The sequence below is a fragment of the Erpetoichthys calabaricus genome, chromosome 15 (genome assembly GCF_900747795.2).
Source record: "Erpetoichthys calabaricus chromosome 15, fErpCal1.3, whole genome shotgun sequence".
Classification (NCBI taxonomy): Eukaryota; Metazoa; Chordata; class Cladistia; order Polypteriformes; family Polypteridae; genus Erpetoichthys; species Erpetoichthys calabaricus.
The window spans coordinates 29,415,457-29,440,242 of record NC_041408.2 but is presented as its reverse complement, the minus strand read 5'-3'; the positions used below and the strand labels follow the sequence as shown (position 1 = coordinate 29,440,242).

Below are 24,786 nucleotides of genomic sequence, written 5' to 3'. Positions count from 1 at the left end.
CAACGAGAACAACAATTTGGGTTATTAAATGAACGCAAATACACGAGACTTAACCACAACTGCAGGTTTAGTTTCTAGAAAAGAAACCACAAATATTCATTCTGCTTTATCATACTTCATCTTGTGTTTTAGATAATGCAGTAACACAACAAATAAGACACTATGTACAGAAACATGAAAACAAGAATCACTTCAAATAAAGCACCTTAGTATTCTTTAATGATAAAGCATATTTTGTAATAGTCACGTGCACATTTTTTTATCTTTACAAAATCCTGCCTGTAATTAAATCAAGTATGGTCGTTGTCCAAAAAAATAATGCAAGTTTCTCAAGTTACCCATGTAAGCGAAGCCATTATTGGTTTTATTCATACACCTAGTCAAAAAAATAAGCATGAACAAACAAAAGTGCACGATTGACAGTCTGGATGGGTTTCAAAAAACAAACCAGCCATCCTCCTGAAAACTAACACATGCCCCCTTACTGTACTATCAAACTGACATTATCCTCATTCTCTATCTTCGATATATAAATACCACAAAAGTTGGCGAAGCCTGCTCACCTGACTGTACAAATATGTTGAGAGTAATGTTGAGAGAGAGAGAGAGAGAGATTAAAGGCACTATATGACAGATAGATAGTTAGAAAGAAAGGGAGGGACAGACTTAGAAATTAAAGCACCAGGAGTTTGACATTTAACAAATGAGTCATAATAATTCAAGTTTCAAATATTACTCTTTAGTAATATATTTTACCCAGCTAATGAGTCAAATATAAATCTTACAATAACAAATGTTAGAAACTTAACAGAATGTTTTGTGAACCAACCAGGCTCTAAAAACATACTGTTACAAAAACAGCTTTAAAGAGTTTTTATATTTCATATGATTTTTAAAGCAGTATTTTTCAGGTACTGGACAAAAAAAATGAATAAATTTAGAATGTGTGCATGTTAAGATACATTAGGCAGTTCAAGACAAAATCATTCTTTTAAACCCTATGCCTGAAAATCCCCCAAGATTATAAACCCCATTTATTGTTACACTGTGGGGATCTCTGCCACACATTAAAGGTTCACGGTCTGCATTGCATATTTTGATATTTATGAATTTATGAATACTTGATTAGGTGAGTGATAGTTGGGTAACTACTTGATGGATGCATAAGCATTTTAAAGCTGTTTATATTTTTATGCTATATTACAGAAAGGGCAGCATATTGTTCACTTCAATAATGGAGATACTTTAATAAAATGTCTTTAACTGGGATTTCTGTTTTGATTCTTCCTCTTGCATCTTGGATCTCTGGCATTTGCCCTCTTTGGCATTTTAATACAGATCTAAAAATGCTTCTGTTGTTTCACTTCGTATACTCCAACACTGTGAAAGCAAATGTCTTGTCCATGACTTGGTTTCTGTCTGTATTAAAGAATCCATAATTACCCAAAACTAACAGATACTTATGTGATACTGAAATCAGTTGAAAATGACACTTCACGGGCAGGAGACAATATTTCTTTGTATCAAATTTTGTCATACAAAATACTGACAGTACAAAATGTGGCATAGTATTGTATATTGCGTTACATTATCATATGACTGAAATGAACCACAAACACCTTTCATCGATAGCTGAGAATTTAAAAAATCTAATTGAACCATTAGTAGTAATTAACAAAAGAAGTACGCTCTTGCCAGTAGAATGATGTGAAGGTGTCAGCGCCCAATACAGACAATATGCCCCATCTGGACAAGAGAGACACTTACGCTAGAATGCTGTTTATATACTTTCAGTTCAGCATTCAACACCATCATCCTCAGAAGCTCATAGGGGAGTCTACTAGGCCACAATACTTCTCTATGCCAGCTGCATCCTGGACATCCTGACAGAAATGCCAGATGGATAGTTTCTGATGTGGACTCCAGCACCATCATGCTAAGCAATGGCACTGAATTCTGCAAACTTGATCTCTTAGGGGGAAAAAATGGCTTAATAAACTCAGAAGCACTGGATGCTAAATAATAGTAAAAATGCATGTGTTTTTGCAGCAATGACAAGGTCAGAGGGTCAGATCTGTTTTTATTTTACATATGTGATTTACTGTACATTTCCACTACTTTTTCCAGATGAATATGGGTAGAACAGCTAGTTTTATTAAAAAACAGAAAAACCTTAAAAACATAGTTATTACTTATGCATAAGTTGCACATTATAGTGTCTTATGTATGTATAATTAATAAGTAACGCTAAATACATCATACATTTCTTTGATGAAAATTTCAAATCATGGGAATATTGTATTGTGAAGTCTGAATTGCAGAATGTATTGTGGGGTTGGTATGGTCTCATGCCTAAATCTCCTATACATCCAGTCTGCCCACAAAAATCTCCCTCACCCCCTTTAGTTTGCCTATCATGCTAACAAACCAGTAAAATGTTGTACATGATACACATGGCCCTCTTCTAAATCCTGCAGAATCTGAAATCTCCAGTTGTTATCTGGGCCCCATGATTAGATTGTATGTTAGCATTTGTCAAAAGTTCAGTTTTTTTGAAGCATGGACTGTGTTAAGTATGTCTCTGGTTCTTGGACATTACGAAGAATAGATGCATCATTGTGTGTCTATGCAGTCAGTCATCAGGGTCCCTTATCCTGAGCATGGGGTTGCATTCTAATAGCACTCTTTTATACCTCATTTCTCTGACAACCTCTGCTCTAATGACTCCTTTCTAATGCTGCAAGTCTGTTGATGCCATGTAGCCGTTTCACTATCTGTTCAGTAAACTATATCCTTAACAATATGATGTCAAACACTATGAAAACAGAATTTAAAAAAAACTTCCCTTTTTCTAAAACCCTGGCCATAAATGGTGACACTGTTAGCGTGTGAGAATTATCTCCGTTCACTGCCAGCCACAATTACTCACAGTCTGCACTGCAATGAAAATGTTAATTCAGCTGCAAAGAAAGCTCAGCAGCAAATGTTTTTCCAATGTTGTCTTAAAATAGTTCAACTGTTGCCATTAATGAATGGTCCATTTTTACAAGGTATTCAGTGAAAGCAGATTTGATTTCCAACAAAACGGGTTGGCAGTTCATCTGCCCACTCAAGACAAACTGTAAAGTGTTGTTCAGAGAGTACAGAGTACTGAAAGTCTAAAGCTAAGGCCCCTTTTAATGTGTAATAAAGAGTGAACCAGGCTATGTAACCAAAGAGCACACTCACTGGGTAACTGTCCTATTAAATAACTCCCTTTAGGTATCCGTTATTGCCATTAAAAGCAAAATACAATGACTATGCTGAAAGTATCTTTCCTGTGGCTGTCACTGTGGACAATTAAAAATTCTGATACACTACTCCATTACTCCCAGGGTGCAACATCCCACTAAAACTGCCTCAAGTTTATTAAGACTGTAGGGCGCTAGCATTTGTTTTTTTTTTTACAAGATGTAATACAGTTTTATGAACTATGTGCCATGTGATGCATATAATGTGGTAATTATGTCAGATAATGCAGATTATTGCCATTTTTAGGATACATGTGGCTATAGATAGATAGATAGATAGATAGATAGATAGATAGATAGATAGATAGAGAGAGAGAGAGAGATAGTCTAAAAGAAAAATACCCAGCAAATATGGTGAATTGAGAGTTTTTTATTTCATGTTTAATTAATACTGAAGGGACAGTAGCATAAGTGTATGAGAGCATTCAAGTCAGACTGCATTACCATAAAGTAACTACAGATTTCAAATTGCACATGAAGGCTGATCATATTTGTTGTTGCCTTTAATGTTAACGTTGTCTTAATTATTTATTGCAACTTAATCCAGATTTTTTTTAACTCGTCTCTTAAAAAAATTTTAAAAAATAAAAAACAACAACAACATGCCCTCCCTAACAGCCCAAAATTAAAAAAGTTAAAAAAAAAAAAAAAGTGTATTCTCTTTTTGATTGCAAAACATTTATTAGTTATGATGCACTGAATAACAAGAACCCAGTAGTATAGTTAAGTAATAAAAATGAGCAACTATAAATGATGACATCTTTGCAGCAAAATATTAATATTAAATTGAAATGTGAAAAGGCCATTCAACCAAGCATGGTTTGTAAATCCCTATTTACACAACTTTCGCAAAATGTTATCCAGTTGTGACTATCTGGTAATTTGTCAGAGTGTTAAAAAAAACAAAAAGAACCCTGAAATGCCTTGCATTCATACACCCCATGTTCTACTCTAATAGTGTCTTATAAAGTTAGTATCTATCATGCTAAATTTTCTTTACAACTTTGAAGAGGTACATAATGTTACCACTTAATCTCCTCTTCTATAACAATGAAGTGGCCTAACTCCTTCAGGATTCCCTCATACCACACAGTCCTATAAATGAGCTTACTTGGATGTCTCCGGACTACTCTAACACTGTTACATCTTGTTTGTGATAGTGGCCAAAATATATGCGGTGTCTCAAATATCACAAATACAGCATAACCTCTTCTGTTGTGTAACTTAAGATAGCATACTGAAAACCAGCCATATTTTTGGCCCTATTAATCACTCCTGTACATTGTCTGAAAGTGAACAGTAATCAAGTCCATAAAACTCATTATCATAAAGTATACAGTAAAGTTTCAGACAACCTTCTATCATTATATATACTAGTATGTTTGCTTTCTATATAAAATTTTACATTTATTTACCATAAAAAGTATTAATTTCTGTCCAGGTCCATTTGTAATGAATTTGCCAACTATCCTTAAAATTCCACCTATTTTAAACATCTCCAAACACATTTTTATTTCTTTAATTTATATGGATTAAAATAAATGTGCAGCAGCTCTAGTGCTGATCATTGAGGGAAACCACTTGTAAAGACATCCAATAAGTCGGGGGGGGGGGGGGGGGGGCGGCTAAACCCTCACATCACCAATCCATTGCTTTTAGTATCTGACCCAGTTCTGCACACGCTTCCTTGAATTTCACCTCTTCTACTTTGATCAACAGCCCCTTATGATGCACCTTGTCAAAGCGCTTTAAAGAAAAAAAACCATTAGAACAAAAAGGATAAAAGTGACTTTGACTGTGGGCAAGATTGTTTGGTCTCGAATCGCACAAACTGCTACTTCTCCTCTCCCCTTCAAAACCTCAGACTCTACAGTTTACAGAAAATGGTGTACTACACAAAAACAATCTCCAGTGAGTGGCTGTTCTGTGGAGAATGACATCAGATGAATACTCAGACTCAATTTAAGCAAACTGGAAGACCCTGAATACGCAATTATTTGTGGCCATCCTCTTAGGCATAATGAGCTCAACTAATAGTTTTTTATAAGTTTGTGCACAATGGGACTGTCAGATTGAATAATATATATTCAAGTAGCAACTTTCAAAGACAAAAGCAGACATTTCGATGGTAAAAGAATGGTTTGTTTTACCCGGGCAAATTCTGGCACTGTACTTTGTAGAATCATTTTAGCACTTCACTCACACGATCAACCATTTCATAATTTTGAATGCCCAGCTTATCATTTTTATTAGTAAAACTTAAAGCAGTTTTTTTTGTTTCCCTGGATTCAGAAGTATACTTGGAGCAGTTTTTCTAAACACTTTTTCAGTGCCTTGAAAGTATCTTTTTTGCAACTGATTCTGTCATGTTTACACTTAAACCTAACCTGAGATTCCCAATGGCCGTTTAATGCTAAGACATTCTCAATAAAGCAAATGGAAAATAACTGACAATTCTGAATTTCCTTTTACTACAACGCTTTAAAATCCCCACTTTGAAGAGCCAACACGCTATGTACTACAGTTAGTCTCTCTCTTATGTGGTTGCCTGTTTGACACACAATACCTATAACGATGAGGTGTAATTAAAAATATTCAGGCCACCTGTTTTGAAATATTGCTGCATCTGTAAATAAGGAAAAAACAAATACACTGATTGTGTGTATCGTGTATTGTGTGATCCCGATTTGATACAGTGATGATCCCATGGACGAGTTGATAGGCTTTTTATCCTAAACACCATGATATTAGGTTGTATCCTGTTGCTACTGCACATTAGACATCTCCAAAATAAATCAAGTCTGCCTTTGACCTGTGTGCCTTTTGACTGCTCTTTCACTTCTCTCATTATTTTCACCCTGTCACAGTCTTACTAACTGACCTGTACTCCTCTTGATCCCTATCAGGGATCAGGGCTGTAAGCCATGAATGCAGACATAAAAGATCCTAAACCCTTACAGCCCATATGTGCTAGCACCGTGCTGTGGTAAATTGTTTCCACTTTTTTTCAATTGTGGTGCCCCTCTGCAAGTCACAAAGTGCATATAACAGTGTTATAGAGAGAGCGTAGGGAAGTGTTTTCTTTGCTCATACATTATTAGCCCTTATGATAACAACGGAGTGTCACTCGATTGAAACAGCAACAGAAGAATTGTTGCTGACTATGTGCAAATATTCATGGAAACAGCCAGCTCCTTCTGAAAGGATACTTGAAGGTGGACAATGTGCCATTTCACAAACCCTGTATCATACAGTTAACGTGACAGCAACTTCGATTTACTGCAATGGTCAGCACAGCACCACATCTGAAGTCTAGTATAGTCACCTGTTGAGAGGAAGTAAAATGTGAGGGTTGCAGTTATGAATGTGTGTCTGAAAATCTGCCGGAGTGCCTTCCATCTATATTGATGTCAGCAGAGTACATAACTTTCAGCAGTGTTCCCAGTGCCTTGCGTGAATTCATGCCTTAAATGATTCCGGCTGTTTTGTAGGACAAAGCAGTATTAAACACAAACCTAGATCAGCTAGACTTCACTCTGCTATTCTTACAGGGACTCTGGGGGGGGGGCCACTGTTCTTTGTCTTTAAACATGCTGTTTAAACAATACACTTAATATTAACCACATTCCCTGTTCAATTACAACTAAAAGCCCAAATGGCCCCATGCTGAAAGTGAAAGAGAGAAAATTACTTTCTACAGGAATTAAAGGATTAAAATTCTTTGCCCTCTTATGTGAAATATTTGAATATGCCATCAGTTTTAATACAAGCACCACTGCTCACAAACATCTTATTTTTTATAATAGTTTTATATATGATTAACATTTTAAGTCTGAATGTAATTAAAATTGTGAACAGCAACTCCCTAAGCATTATTAATAAATGGGGCTTTCCTTTTCCAGAAATGCCACCCACACTGACACCTGCGAATAAATAACTTAAAATGTGACCACTCACGTTTAGTGCAAACTACACTCTGAACCATTTATCATTACTCAGTTTTGAACAGCTAAATCCAACAGCCAAACCCCCTCCACACTCTCCATTATGGAAGCTACAGAAGAGCAAAATATGTTTGTGGTGTGCATAAGACAAGGTTCACCTATGGCTTCTTGAACTTGCAGCAGATTTAAAAATACCTGATAAGACATCATGTTAAGCATTTGTTTATCATTTTAAGCCAATTTCTAAAAAAATTTACAGGCCAATTGCTATCATGTGTACGAAAATCTAATTAACATGCAGGAAGTTGCTACTCCTCAGTGCCATGATCAGCAAGTACAACTACCTTACCTTGAAACTTCTGTCTTAAACAATTTTCTTAAACAACTATTGGAATTAGATTGTTTATAAGCAACACTAAATCCTTTGCCCTGCTTTGTTTAAAGTAGAATTCAAGTCTAGGACCCCAAGGAATATTCCACTAAAAAACTCTTTTTTTTTTTTTTTTTTTTAAAAAAGGCACTGTCCACTACCAGGTATTTAAAATCTATCGTCAAAATGCTAAACAAGTTTAAAGCAAACAGTTTACCTCCTATTAAAATAGCTACAGTTCACCCTAAGAGCAACACAGGGGGCCAATTCTGAGCTTTATGTTAGGATAATATTTTAGTTTAAAAATGTTGGTTCTTAACCCAAGGGGTGCAGAAAAGCATTAAAAAATGCACTGAGTTATGGCTGCACAATTTACCGTATATTAATCGTGATTACAAGTATGAATGTCACAATTACACTAATTACAAAAAATGTTAATTACTGAATTCCGTGTTGTACTCCAGCTGTGCAAGGAGACTACACTTTCTCAGTTACAAGATGATCTGAACAACAACAGATATACTTCTAGAGTGCACTGGATAATCACAGGCACTCACGTCATATGACTAACTACAGGAAACTGGGTTGAATGCATTTTTAGGAGTTTGATCCTTAAAATATTTTCCCCAAGAAAGTTTTTTTTAATTTTTTTTTCTCTTGAGCTGGCAGGAGCCTCCAGAAAAATGTATAAGTATAGGTAATGCCAAACCTAAATCACTTGACACTTTTTTAGTGCCAAAATGAAGAGAACCATCTGCAATTTGGATTTTTTCCCCCCCAATAGTGATGACATTCATTAAAGAAAGCACTGACTTTAAACAATGCCTATTTTGTCTGCTGTTCTCATCCTTCAGGTGTTCACTGTGACAGAAATCAACTTGTACCTCCAAGCTTCACCTCCCTACCTCCTTTAGCACACAAAACTAGACAAGAATTTCCTTAGAATCATTAAGTACTGTGGTGGTGGTGGTGGTGGTGGTGGTGGTGGTGGGGGGGGGGGGGGGGGGGGGGGGGAGCAGCAGTGACAGTCATATATGCTGTGACAGTTACCTCTTCTCCCAAAAAGAAATTTCTTGGCACAGTTATGAAAAGAACTGACATTAAGAACATGAAGGGGCACTGTACAATGGCTGGCCCTGCACTCTGACATCCAAAGGTATTTAGAGCTATCTGAACATGAATTTCAGATTTGCTAATTTGGCTTGCCATATGATTGTCTTCCAGTCATGGAACCACAATTATGTGCCTTTCGTTTTCAAAATGTCTGATAACACTTTTATTATTACCGTATATACTCGTGGATAAGTTCTCCAGCGGATCAGGGCTTGATTTTACCGTATAATTTCTTGTATTTTATAATGTCGGTCGTACAAGTCGAATGCGAAAAACTCTATGCGGAAAGCTATTGGTCCTAGAGATTATGATATGCTAACGCCCACCTGAGAGGGTAACCACGGAGCACACTGCTTTTTTTCCCCTATGTATTTATGCCTCGTCACCACACTGTAATACCCAAAATATTCCGAAGTGACGTTTGCACAGTTTTGTGTTTTTGGTATCTCACACCCTCATACACCTTTATCGTAAGAGTGTCCCTCATCTATGATGGAGCGTTCGATCAGAAGAAAATATGAAGATGGTTTTAATTTAAAAGAGGTGAAAAAAAATTGGTAACTGCGCTGCTGCAACAAAATTCGATGTGTCTGAGAAACTGATGCAAGATTGGAGGAGGCAAGAAGATAAATAAATAAATTTAAGTATCGCATTTTTGAACAGGTGTATAAGTCGGGTCTGTTTTTTATGATAAATTTTTCGGGTTTCAAGACCCAACTTATACGAGAGTAAATACAGTATTCATTTCTATAAGCATCTGCAATTTGTAGCCTCCATTTTTATTTGTTATTAATAGGATACTGTTTGCAGTGAAATGTTTAGTATACATTAGCACAGTTTAAATAAAAAATGTGCACCATTTGTTTAAATGGAAAAAAATACACCCTGTAAGTTTAAAATTAAAAGATGCATTTAAAATGTTTCCTTAAATTAAAACATTGACCCTTTGTTTTATTTTTGTGCTGCTGCATGCATCAACATTTCTCCTTGAAATGATTACAAGCCCCAGAAGGACACCTGTCCAACTGTTAGTTATCTGAATTGAATAAAAATGGCCTACCAGCAGACCCCTAAGCGATATGCTTCACTCCCATTCTAAAGCCACCAATAAAGACAGTTGATTCATTGATGTTTACTGTGCAAGAGCAGTGAGAAAGACAATGTGAAGTTCTGTGCAGCAGAGTTAAAATAAGTTTACAAAAATTATATAATTTTCAATATAATATTTCTTCATGTGTTTCTTTATATTTCCAATGTAATAATAGTTCCTTCCTGTTTACCTTCTACACAACAAAATAAACAGTACATTCCATCTACAGAAACTTTCAGATGATTTCTGCATCATAGGCTACTTTGATAATCGGATGAGTCACAGCACAGGAGGCTTGTTAAAAGACTTCATCTTGTGGTGCATCTCTCAGTTCCACCCTCAGCAACTACATATTTTGTCTCTCTATTATATAAAAAAATCCTGCGACGACATGAGACTTTTTGGAAGATTTTTTCAAGTCCTGCAAGTGAGACCTTGGCCATGAGATTTGTTCTAGTTACACCTTCCTCTCAACCATATTCACTTTGGCCAGGAGATTTTTTAAGTTACGCCCTCCTCGCGACCATTTTCAACCACACACATGGTAATCTCACCTCTCAATCGTGTGAATGCTTTTGACAGACACAGTTTATGCTCTCTCAGCTCTTATAAATTTGAATGTTTTCCTCACTTCAAGTTCCCAATTAAAGAAGATGTATTATGTCCAAATCTTATTTTTTCTGCTGATAACTCTTTGTAATGAAATTCTTCAATGAGTACACAGGCAATCCTAGCACCGAGAAACAATGAAGTCAAATGAATTAATGCCAAAAATAACGATCAGTTACACGGCAAATTGCTTAAATGCATATCAATAGACTATGCTGAAATAGTTGGTGGTGATTGTTCAGAAGATTAAAACATCAACTTACAATATCCTGAAGAATATCTACAACCATTAACACCGTCCGGTCTTCCACCGCACGAATTACTGTAGAAAGAAGGATGTATCCAAGAAAGGTAATGTAGTGCATCTTCCGCGGATAACATTACACAACAAAGGAGATCTTGATATGCCATTCATATTAAAACATTTATAGTTTCTCGTTAGAATAGCTTTCGCAAAGCTAATTAACAAATCTCAGAGCCAAACATTTGAAAAAGTTGTTTTATTTAATAGAGAGAAGCGAAACTCGATCACGGGCAAAATCCAAACACAGAATCAAAATTCAATGCAACATTGACGCAAATTTAATTCAAAAAAATTGTTTTTACTTAAGTTTTACAGTAAAAGTGTAATGTTAAAAAGTATTATTTGCATGTTAATTTCAAAACCAAACAGAACAAAATCGTATTATGCAACGAATAACTAACGCAACATGAACAATTTACTTTCAAATTATTACATTTTACTCTTTTTTTTAATATGGTTAATTACTCTCTGAAATGTAAAATAGTTATATTATGCATATGTAACTATTCCCATGAAAATAAATATGTTTAAATTGTACAACCGCATCCCAATATGCGAGCGACAGAAATGCAAAGAGGCTAGCGCATAGTGCAGGCATGGGGGTTAGCGAGCAGGGGGCAAAGCCCCTAGTTTTTTTTATATGGAAACGATCTTCATCCACACTGGAGTTTTTGCATCACTTACAAAAATATCCCTCAAAAGAAAAAATGAGTAAGTGTATCTGCAGCATGTATAGCTTCACTTTACTGTGCTGTACTTGCACATCCCTGTTTCTCGTGTCATATTGTGAGATGGGCTGCATTCTACATCCACTCACTTTGTTAAGCATCTTGTTGTTAAGTTTGTTGCAGACAGCGCTTCTACTTACTGAAAAGACTGTAGTGAAGAGTGATAAGAGGCTGTCAACTGTGTTATTTACAATCTGATTTTTACAGGGCTCTGATTTTTTTTTCACTGTAACAGACTTCTTTTCACAGGTTGAAAATGCTGGAGTAGTGTGTACGAAAGGCAAAATTTGAGACAAATCCCTTCCATTTTTAAAACAAAAACATTGAAGTGTGGACAGAGCCTACATCTTAAAAATTCATAATCAAGTTTATCATAACCCTATCCTATGCAAATCTTTACATTACAGATTCTGATGAAGTACTTAGACAAAGACTTTAAAGCCTGAAAATACAGACATTATCTCCTCATTTGCTTTGAAAACTACAGGGTTTCATTGACTCTGATAATCATTGTGATTAAAAATACGAGACAAGTTGAAGAAGAAAAACAAAAAGCAAAGGACCAGCGGGGTGAAAAGCCCACAAAATTAAAATGTACTTTCTAACCGATTTTACACAAGACTAGCAATGTTACAATGTTTCATGTCATCCACTAGGGCTGGGTATCAGCACTGAGGTCCGATTCGATTAAATTTCGAAATCACTTTGAATGAATTAGAATGAATTTCCCCCTTGATATATTTAAAGTGCCTTTTTTTTTTTTTTTTTATTAAAGAGATTACTTAGCCATGCACGGAGAACATTAATATAATATGACAAATTTCAGTAACACTATTTGAAGGATGTCTACATAGTGACTTCATAAAATATACATAAGCAGGGATGAATTTAAGAAACACTTGATTACTAATCTATATTACTAAATGACAGTTGTATATATGCACGGACGCAGGACGACGGATGCATCAAAGCGCACGCGCACTGCGACTCAGCGCCCCAGAGTCAAACCCAGCGGCTTCCCAGACTCAGTAGGTAGCGCCAAACAACACAACACAACCTGTAAACTAAACTTCAGGTCACAATACAACCGCCGCCCGAAGGCGCACACCACCGCATATAAAACCTTCGTTTAGTAATGTTTACGAACGTTGCATATATACATATACATATAAAGCACACGCGCACTCGCACAGCGCCCAACAGTCAAACCCAGCGGCTTCCCAAAGTCAGTAAGTGGCGCCCAAACAACACAACACAACCTGTAAACTAAACTTGACGTAAAGCGTGTACACCAAGAAGTTGCCATGGTGACATATTTAAACATTGACATAGAATAACTAGACGCCTCATCACTAGCAGAATCGTACGTCAAAGTCGCCGCCATATTGTGAGTGGCACTGCTGTGGAGTGAAGTAATGAATAATGTGCTGCTTGGGATTGTACAAACCGCTGTACGCTCCAAACCAGATCCCGGGGGATTACATTTCATAGGTAAGGCTGAACAATTGTTTCGGTTATATTTGGCCGTTAGAAAATCCCGTTTTATAATCTTTACTTTAGCTAAGCCAGGCTAAGCTAGCAAAGCTATGCATTTATGTGCTCAAGTGAGCCTCCAAACAATGTTTTGGCTAAACGTATTTAGTCACTATGTAGATTGTTGTTAGCTGTTAACATGTCTCAAACTGATGATGTTTTTTCTCAAGGAGCACGTTGAGGAAACACAGTTTGAAATTGACAACCATCATTTTATGTTCATGTCTTCAGTTGTGTCTGTCTTCCACAAACTAAGGCTGCACCATATTGCCAGACTGAATACTCTCAAATTACAAGATCTGAGTGAGCGAGAGGAGTGTGAAGGCAATCCCCGAAATGTTACTTATATGGGAGGAATGGTTAATAATAATTATAATTATTATTATTTAATAATTGCCATTATTAGTGTATAAATGGATATTAATAATTGCATTTAAACGATTCGCCAAAATCTGTTGTATGTAAACGATACTGTTTTAAACGTTACTGTTTTTTCATCAGAAAACCTGGTTTCCACATCTAACTGTATTAGTTTAAATGGCACTTTTGCCACTCTTAATAAGGCTCAAGTATCGTGTCTACTGGGAAACACAGTGAATGCGGCGTCTATCTATATATGTGTATGTATTTAAACTTGAGGTAGTGGTGACTACTGACAGTACCAGCAGTCAGCTAAACCACAGTGCCTGCGGTCGGGGGTTCAATTATGATTCCTAACAGCAAACGATGTCTAGCTAACAACACACACCCATAGAAAAACAAAAACTAGGACTGCATAGATAAAAACAATGAACGAAGGCGCCTACAACGCGCTTCTGAAACACCAGAACCAAACGAGTCATGGCTCCAAAAAGAAACAGCTTTACTACAAATATATTTCTTTTATTAAATAAAAACTTTCCCAGGACGCTCCCACCCCTCCATGATCTTACATCCCTACAAAGATTGGAGGGAACAGAAAGTAATTGCCATTCTTGGATTTGCGATTCTTTAGAGAATCGGGGGTTTACTGGTGAAATAGATATCAGTGTTTGGAAGATGTGCAACAAAAAAAAAATCATTGTTCTTAAAAACACTTTTTTGCAGCACTGCACTCATTCAAAATTCTCCATAATTTAAGTAACATATGTATCTCCACATCAGAGTCAACACATATTATGGGGGTGGGGATTTTTTAATACAATGCATCTACTTCATAAAACAACTACACTGTCTTACGAATCTCTCTATTATAAAAACAAAAATCTTGGAAGGAGACGAGACGTGATTTTCTTGGAAAGAAACTTATACGTCCCGCGAGAAAGAGATTTAACCACGCCCGGGGCCGGAAATAAAGGACAAAGAGTAGATGACAAAGTAGAACGTTGTAAAGAATTAAAAAATATTGGCGTGGTACACATGCAGAGCATGTTTGAGATAATGGAAGTACAAACATTCAAAAAAAAAAAAAGATAGTAAAGATCGCATTACCACAAACAAATGGAAATTATTACTCGGTGAAATAACAGAACAGCGAAAAGAGATCGAATACATAGTTTGGATTTAAACTTTAAGTCAGAGACTTGAAGGACCGTCTAATTCGTGTTGCCAGCGAGAATTAAAAGATTCCAAAAACGTTGGCATGGTATTTAGTCCCGTGAGGACAGAGACTTTTAACATGAGATTCTTTCAAGTCACGCCCTACTTACAACTATTTCAAACAAGACCATGGTCATCTAACCTCAGTCATGTGAATGCTTTTGGCAGACACACTTCCTGCGCTCTCAGCTCTTACAAATTTATCAGGACAATAATTTTATATGTTCTAGATGATACATCAACGACAAAGTGAAGAAGAAAGAGCATGGACAAACATTTGAGAAAGTCATTTTATTTATTAGAGAGAAAGAAACGATATTCACTCACGTTCACAATACGTTGCGTTGTCATGATATAAGTCCAAACATGGAATCAAAATTCAATGTGATCTTGAAGAAAAGTTAATTCAAAATATTGTTTTTACTAAAGTTTTAAAGTATAAGTGAAAATAATTCATATGTAACAATTCCCAAGAAAATAACAATCTATTTAAATTGTATATCCGGTAAACCAAACCTGGGGGTGGGCGAGCGAAGCGCCCTAGTATTATTATAAAATAATCAAATATTGTTTCTTAAATAATGTTTTTCAATAACCTATTTGTGTGTTATGAATCTCCACGTAGACACCCTTCAGCTAAACTGTTGGCTAAATGTATTCCCCTATTGGACATTTTAAACAATCTTGAATTAGTCAAAACTTAAGATACAGCAGGAGGGCTGGTGTCTTTCTATAATTGCACAAGTCCGATACATCTTCAGTTGCTCACTTGTAGTAGTCATATTAACAAGTCATGAAATGTGTCCTCACTGTCCCTACTCAGGACAAAAAGGAAGCATTTTAAAACAAGGATCTAGAGTGATGGTTGTTGAGCAGTGGTGTTGGATGAATGGAACATAAAAGAAAAAGAACCGGCCATCATGACCGACAACTCCACTGATATGACATGTATGGTGCATGGAGATACTTCCACATCGGCTGCTCTTGCACACACTCAGTTTGGCGGCTATGAAAATTCCAACAATTGCCCATTTGCTTTGCCAGGTGAGGTGCATTACAAACTTTTTTTCCAACACAGTAGTTCAGCTAGCCACATGCTTAAAGAGGAGAAACGTTTATTGGGCTTGCCAAAAAGCATGACTGATGCAGTCACGTGATGGAATAGCACACTGGAAAAGTAAGAAAGATTTTTGGAATAACAGCCAGTCAACTCAGAAGTTCTGCATATACGCAGTGAGGTTGCTGCTGGTGTGACTGGCATGCATTGCACTTGTCTGTAACACATCCACCACAGGTGCTCACTCATTTTAATACAGCGACATGATTTTCACATAGAAATCTGCTGCCTTGCATGTTCAGCTGTTGCAAGTTACGGCTACTCTTATGTCGTACTCTAATGTAAATGTTGTACGTTGTACTGGATAAAGGCGTCGGCCAAATAAATAAATGTAAATGATTCTTTGCTTAATATCTTCATAAAGCCTAGGTACAATAACTTCACTCATTTGCTTTCTGTTTGGTATAGCGTACAGCAGTTCAAAAACCTCTTATCATTTGTTGAAAGCTCTTGTTTTCAAAGGGTTAGGGTCACATATCTTTACAGATGAAAACTGCTATAGATTGCAGTGTTAATTTTGACAATAGATTTTGATTTAGTTTTAGTCTTTTGACTAAATTGCATTTTAGTTTTAGTCATACTTCAGGCATTTAATTATTGTTAGTTTTACTCGACAAAAAAAGTTTATTTTAGTCGAGAAAAAATAAATTGGTTTTAGTCGACTAAAAGTAAACTGGTCTAACAGTCAAAATCAAGTGGATATTTGTTTAAAATATGAATATGCACAAAATAAACTGTACCTCTAAACTATTACATTAACATGTACACAAATGAGCCAAACCACAAGTAGTGATTACTGAACATAAAATGAAGAGTAGCTGTAGAAAGGATTTATTCTAAAAGATCTTGGTGAGATAATGGCAGTTCTGGTTTGTCATCACAGTTTTCTGGCCTTCAATATGCCTTAGTTATGCTGCTATAAGATTTTACCAAAAAAGGCAGGAGAAAGCAGCACAAATTTAATTTCATCAAAGGTTATAATGACTTAGAACATCATGGACTGATTTATAGGACCATGTGCACATTTTAAATTTATTCTGATATTTTTTTCTCTAGCAACTGAAAAATACTGCTTAAAATAATACTAAAAATAAAAATTCAAACATTATTATTATATCTAAACTGTTGAATTCCTAAATAATTTAGGATACTTGCATTTAAACAAACCTTTAAAAGCTGTTTTGTAACGAAAAAAATTTAAGTCATGTGTCAGAGAATAATGGTTTGCAACATTTGCTATTGTAAGATTTATATTTACATTGTTAGCTTGTTAAACTCACTAAAAGAGTAACATTTAAAGGATAAGTCAAATATTTCACATTAATCCAATATTTCAGAACTCTTGTAAATGACCCTTTGCTGTGCTCTTTCCAAAGTGTTATTGCTTAGCCTGTGTACAAATCCAGAATTACAAAACTTACCTGTAGTCATCTAATTGTAACTGAGAGATTGCACTTTCATTCACTAACATACCATTCTAATATGCGACATTAGTATTAACAAATAGAGCAGCTCTTTTCATCGATGATGTAGACAAGTCAAATAGCCACTTTGCTTGAAACTCGCCTCTAGTTGTAACTGTCGTCGTCACTGCCACTGTGCCTGTATGTGTAAGTGGATGCGTGCAACCCTGAACTGTATCCACCAGATACAAAATAGTTGGATGCACAGATGAATATGTGTAGATGTGCTTATTACAATCAAGAAACGATTGTGAAGCTTAAGTCCTTTTATCGGGTCTGTGTAGGACACTGTATTAAAAGTGATTAAACCCACTCTCGTCATTTCATCTACTGTAATAAATGCATGATGCTACAAGCTAAACAGTTAAAGCTCACATCTGAGGTTGAGTGCATCTGGTTGCTCGGTCAAAGCTGCACAAATCTATTTAAGTAACTCATTAAGGGATAAAAATGGCAATAACAAAACCCTGTGTGTGTCTGTATGTGTGTCTATTGGCTCTTTTTAGTGGAGTGGAGTGGAGCAGGATTCTGACTGACGTGATGATTTCCTGATGGCACCCAAACTAGTGTTATCCAAGTGTGTTTTTAAAATTGCACCACTGCATTCATGCTGTGTTTGTAGGAGGCCCATGTTATGTGTAATTGAGATTGCTCCCAGTTGTCTGTTTGTAACATTTTAATTTTGTTTATTTTTTGTCAACAATGATTTTAAAAGCTTCCTTTTCATCATTAAATGCACATTTTTTTAGTTTTTGTTACATTTTTGTCACAGAAAAAAATGACATTGACAAGCATTTTTCATCTTAGATTTTATCAAAATCAACACTGATAGATTTATTGTTTGAGCACAAGGCAAACTGATTGGAAGTTTGGAGCTATCCGTTTGATTTCTCAGAGTTGCTGTGTTACAACAGTACTTAACTTCTGAGTTGCACAGCTCACATATGGATTTGCTTTTATCTGGATGTTCTTTACTGATGCACTGTTTGAATCTGTACTAAGTCCACACATCTGATTTAAGTGTTAAAGGCACTGATGATAAAGTAAAGAGCTTTTTCCATAGAAAACCTTAACAGGTGCATTAGCAACATCTACTGGATCGAACATCAAAAACAAAGATAAACAAAAATCTACATATATTAATTGAGCAGGATAGAGATTCATGAAACTGATCTTCAGACTTTAAAAATCAATATCGAAAAAATTTAAACCAAAAATATCAATTAATCAGAAAACCAATATTTTTATCCAGGCCTATCATCTAATGTATTTCTTTTCAGCCTTTTGATTTAATGTTTCACCACATGTTGGCATTAGTTCATGTTTGTATGTTTTCCAGGCATTTTTTTTTTTTCTTTCCCCCAATAAAATATTTGTTTCATTTTGGACTTTCACACTACACCACCACAATTTCTATCATCTTTCATTTAAGGATTATATTATTTACATATCTTTTATGTTGTTAGAATGAAAATCTATGCACCAGTAAAATGCTAAATAAAAGCATGTATTGCACATTATGGAACACAATAAGGTAAATCTATGCATTTTGTAAAGGATCTCAGAGTCACATATTGGTTAATTGGCACTACAATTTTATTCTGTTATATTAGAACTTACTTAGTCTATATCAAAGGAATATTCAGTAATGTCAGAAGAATTTAGAGCACTTAAGTGTAGGTAGGTTTATCGAAAAACAAACTGATCAGTTTAATACACTTGATGGTGGTGCTTTAATCACATTGGAAATGGTACAAAAACATACATTAGAAAATGTGTTTTAAAGCAGCTAAAGAACACTTTTTACACAAGCACTGCAATCAAGACTGATTTTTCTGTTGTTACTTCGGTGAGGTGTATCATGTTTTGTTCTGTACACTTCCAAAGGGTACTGGCCTCCTGTCACTTACTATACAAGGTAATTATAAATTAAATTTAATACTAGTTAGGTAATAGGCAGGACAGGTTCTTGAACACATTTAATTTTGATTGTACATGCTATCCTATTGAAAGAAATTACATGATCTTAGCAAATGACAACATGTAAACAGTTATTACATTATCAAGGCTGATCAATTTGTGATTGGAGTTTTAAAAACCAAAACAATACTATAGTGTTTCTGAATAGAAATTCAATTGAATAGCACTGTTTCCAAGTAAACACATACACAATAAGGTTCAAATAACAAAAGTCCTCGTGAGATAAATGGTATGCTTCTAAGACAAGACGTTTTGCTGCCTCTGCCAAATCTCTTAAATTCACAAGTGACTCAACCCGATTATTATCTGTAGTTGTGGAAAATAAAAGCAACATAAAAAGTGACACTTGGTTAACACCTTATGTTCCAGTGGCAAAGAGCAAAAGAACTATAATAAGCAACTCAGGTTCACCTCTAAAGTTCATGCTACTTAGGTTTCTAATTTAAGGGAAAAAAGAAAAAAAAAGAAAAAAAACACACTACATTGAGATTCTTTATTCATTGACATAATACTAAAAACAGTTGTGGAAACTCAGATTTACCACAATCATCAACTACTACAATCAATGGCACACTAGAAAGTTGATTTTATTTGTTATAAAATTGCTCATTATAACAAATAACTAAGAAAATGTCTTCTACTCAGTATTGTAAACTTTGTATACATACTTCTGTAGACACACACTTTTTTAAAATTAAATTTTAATACGTCTAAAATTTATTGAGGCAGTTGCCCAGAAAAACAAAATGATAGTCAGTGGATGAAGTGTTAAAAATGAAGATGAGGTGGTACTCCTAGTGCTGGTAGTTTTGGGGTTTACCCCATTGGAGAAACACACACATAAGAAAATGAGTCATGTATCTTAAAATAGTTTTTTATTCCTAAGCTTTTGACAACCTACCAGACTTCATCGTCAGAGGAAAATGATCAGACATACAACAATCACATGCAATATAGAGATAGTGAAGGGTGGGGGTGGATTAATAAGTTGGGGTTTGGAAGATGGTGGTCATAAAGTCTTTTTTTTTATTATTTGGATGTTGGACTTGAAACTGGCATATGCAGGCTTAAAAAGAACAAGTGCCTGTTAATGGTGTTTTCTTAAGAGAGCCCAAGATTCAGCCAGAATTTTACTTTCACAATGTCCCAGTTAAACGTCTGTCTGGTGGAACATATATGTGTGTAAATCGGAGACCGTGGGTCTTTCCTTCTGATGGCATTGCAATGTTCCTGTATACATGTTGCAAGTCTTTTAGATGTCCGTCCTGTGTGGAATGCTGTAAACTGCATTTCTTGCCTCTGTGGTCGATTTTTTGCTTTTGGCATTGAAAAGGACAGCCTATAAAGTGTTTGCTGGTTTGTGCACTATCTTGATCCCAGATCTGGGGCCTCATGTATAAACATTCGTAGGCAACATTTTTGTGCATACACACTGTTTCCACGTTCAAATCGCGATGTATAAAACCTAAACTTGGCGTAAAGCCACGCACATTCCCACAGTAGCTCATATCCTGGCGTATGCAAGTTGTATGCTCAGTTTTGCAGACTGGCAGCACCCAGCGTCAAAGCAGTGCTACTGTTCCTGTGTGGTTACCCTTTGTTTTTTAGATCCACATTCCTGACATGGCTTTATAAATACACTGCAATTAACCGCATATTGTTTATTAGTTTAATGCATCTGATTGTAATTAACCTGTAACCAAACTATTCTAAATACCATAGCTGCTTTAGCGCTGTTACTCTCACTGCACCTTCTTCTTCTTTCAGCTGCTCCCGTTAGGGGTTGCCACAGCGGATCATCTTTTTCCATATTACTCACGCTGCACCACCTGGAGTATTTATATCACTGTATCTGAGTGGGGAATCACAGCTGTACATCAGCTGATCAGAAAGAGAATTATCGGTATACAGCATCTAGTACACGCTGCCTCAGCCATGCTGTCTATGGAACTGCTCTCATACTGCAAACGCTTCAGAGCCTTTCCTGTACTGACCTCGTGGTTCAGAAACAGTTTCATCCCAAGAACTATAAACGCACTCAATCAGTCCATCAAGTGCTCCTTGTAGAACTGTTTATACCTATGAGTACAATTACCTTACTGTAAACTTGCGATAGTTATAATATTGCACAACCTGAGCCACTTTATAAAGCGCATATTTACATACGATGACGATATCATTTTTAAGATGAAATGCAGCAAAATATTTTTATTATACAGATAAATCTTTAACTTCATTTAAATTTAAATAAGCTATATTGTTAATAATTAAACATGTCGGGACACAGTGCCACAGCACTAGCGAGGTGCTGGCGCTCCATTCATGGATTGTTCCTGCCTCGCACTGTATTCTTGCTGGTGCTGGAAGGATAGATGGATAGAATAATCAAACATGTACTACGGAGATATTTCAATGTTCCTTAAAAGTTTTGAAGAATTGGCATTCTAAGCTTACAGATGGCTTAACGTCTATTACAGAGCTGATTGTGTGGCGATTGGGTATTTGGAGAAAGAAAAGTAAGGACAGGAATTGGAGGTTAGTACGTTTGAAAGAGACAGTACTGCCAAAATAAAGTATTTCATCGAATGTCACGCACAGCACAGCAAGCATCTTGCGTGAGACATGAACAATCACTGCGTCGCCGTGTTCCCATGTTTAATAACATGCTTTAATTCCTATCATCATGAAAATGATATCATGTATACATCTCAGTATTTTAATTATTCAGAGAGCTGTAATATCACGAATGTAATGGATTCTGTGTCCTGTCAGTGGAAGAGAAAGCCCGGAAGCACGTAGTGATTCACACAGAGAGCACATAGAAGATCAAATACTAAACAAAGCATTTAACATGCTACTTTAGTTACGATGGGATTTGAGAAACTAAACATTAAACGATTTTAAGAATTTATGACATTCTACTTTAATGACAAAATAAACTACGTGATTAAAGTGGAAATTTAAAGATTAAAAGTTGACATTTTGTGCTTTTTTCCCCACTGTGTGCCTATTTTTTTTTCTGTACCCTAATAAGCTTTCATATGACACTGAGATGGTTGGCTACGGACTTGTCTTTTAACGGCGACTTTGATATGTGACTTCTTTTTTTTTTTTTTTTTTTTTTTTTTTTTTTACTTCGGGCACTTTGCGACTTTGTGAACTTGAGCTTTCGAGTTTCTCTGACACGCTATATCACTCGATCAACTTCCTTTTGTTGTTTATACCACTGTTTAAACCAACAAATAGTGTGTTTTTCCTTGCCTCCACTTGGTATGTGAATTTCCCATTGGGATTAATAAAGTATCTATCTATCTATATATCTATTTGCTGAAACCCTTCTATTTTCCCTCGTGCTTTTGCCATTGTCTTTTCACAGAAGGCTAATTTTAAGGGCTATTAATATTGATTTGCATATTCAAAGAGGCATAATTCTGGGAGGAGTTGGGGCGGGACAGCAGGCGCGTGCACGTGTGTTACTTTTCACGCTGACCGGGATGTATGGAGCAGAAGAACGTGGAAGTTGGCATTCGCACAGATTTATGCATCTGGATTTTTTTGTGCGTAAGCACATTTCCGCTTTTGTGCTTACGTCATGTTATAGTGCGAATTCCATGCACGGCATTATGCATGAGGCCCCTGGACAGGACATGTGCTGCACTTTCTAACATGCCACAATGATAAGGGAGGATGTGGTAAGTAACCAAGTTAGAGTCAACTGTTTGTGGAGGTCTGGGGCATCTCCTATATAGGCATTGTTTAACAAATGTCTTGGGATAGTTGTTTGACGTGAACAGACGAAAAAGGTAATGTCTTTCATTCTTTTTTGTGTCCATTGTGTTACAATGGGTGTTAATCCTTTTGGTCAAAGTCTTAACACAACTCTGATTATGTGATGAAGGGTGGTTGTTAGAAAAGTGTAGTATTTTGCCTGCATAACATTCCTTGTGATAAACACTCATAATTAAACTGGTTACCTATGTTAATGGAAATGTCAAGGAAACAGATGTGTCGGTTCATTTCTTTTTCCATCGTGAACTGGATTGTGGGGAATGGTGAGTTGATTTGGCTGTAGAACTAATTCAGCTGGTTACTTTTTAATATGACGAATGTGTCATCAGTGTAGCATATCTAGAGTTTAGGTCTGAACTGGGTTAGAGTCACACTTTCAAAATCACTGCATAACCAGTTCAGTTAAAAGTCCTGATAATGGAGATCCATTATATAGTACATGCCAAATAATACAAAGATTACACAACGTGTGTTTTGCCCTAATTGGGGTTCATCAGGTATATGCACTTTTGACTCCTCTTGCGGGAATCGAACATCAAATGTCAGCACCCAAGGCAATTAAACAAGTGAGACATTATAGTACCAAGTGGTTGTTAAGAAGTACCAGTTTCGATATAAACACTGTCGATATGCATGAAACATTCACAGTACTTTAACACTAGAATTACCAGAGTCTACGAAAAAACTCATAGATTCGGCCCACCTTAAAACCGTTCTCACCTCTCTTTTGTCTTCTAAATGTGCCGATTAACACAAGCAGCCGGCTATTCCATCCCCCACCGCCGCAGAATGTTCACTAAGTTTTCCCAGCTCATGCCTTGTTTGATTATCTGGGAGTGACTGAAGTGCTGGAGTTTTAGAGTGGAAATAACAGATCGCTATTTGGAACACACGCAGGGGGTTTGGTAGTACGTCTCGTGATCGTGATTTAGAGAGAATAAAAGTAAAACAACTGGTAACTTTTACAAGTCCTATAAATGCACACCGTGTGTTACAGACGCAAACCAAATGTATGTGTGTACTGTATAATATTAACAAAGGAGCAGCTCACTACTGAAAACGGCTAATATAGCAGTGAGTGGGGATCGAACCGGGGACACTTCATTACAAGTCAGCAAATCTTACCACTACGCCACGGAAGCTGTTGTATCATCCTTGAACCTTTTGTGAAAGTGTTTACTTGATCTTTGGACTTCAGGCTTCATACACTGTATAGTTTATGCCTACAATTTGTCATTTACTACTAAAACATGAAAAACTTTTCCGTTTTAAAAATGTGTTTACACAGATTACTGTAGAAATGGAACACATATGAAATGCGTGTGTTCCAAATAGCGATCTATTATTTCCACTCTAAAACTCCAGCACTTCAGTCACTCCCAGATAATCAAACAAGGCATGAGCTGGGAAAACTTAATGAACGTTCTGCGGCGGTTGGGGATGGAATAGCTGGCTGCTTGCTGCTCGTGTTAATCAGCACATTTAGAAGACAAAGGAAAGGTAAGAACGGTTTTAAGGTGGGCCGGATCTACGAGTGTTTGCATAGACCCTTTTAATTCTAGTGTTAAAAGGTAAAATACATGGTGTGTACCAGCCCACTTTAGCTCTGCTGATGATCACAGAATTTAGAATTTTAAAAGCTGCATTAATCACAGCAGTCACAAACACTAAAATTACCAGAAAATTAGTTGACTGGGTTATATTCTAGAAAATTGGGATTTCAGCATGAACAAAACTGTGTTTTAAGTGCTCAGACTACTGATTAAAAAATCTCAGGAATATATTTTCTTTTCACAAACTGAACATTTTAATCTGTTTCACAGTGTGTTCCAACCTTTGGTTTGATGGATTTTTAGGAACACAGTCACTATAAAGCAA

General features: G+C 36.2%; 1 protein-coding gene across 1 annotated transcript in view; it reads right to left on the bottom strand.

The window, feature by feature from the left end:
- Positions 1-24,786, bottom strand: part of LOC114666263 (N-acetyllactosaminide beta-1,3-N-acetylglucosaminyltransferase 2-like) — an 88,518-nt gene that overhangs the window by 3,642 nt on the left and 60,090 nt on the right.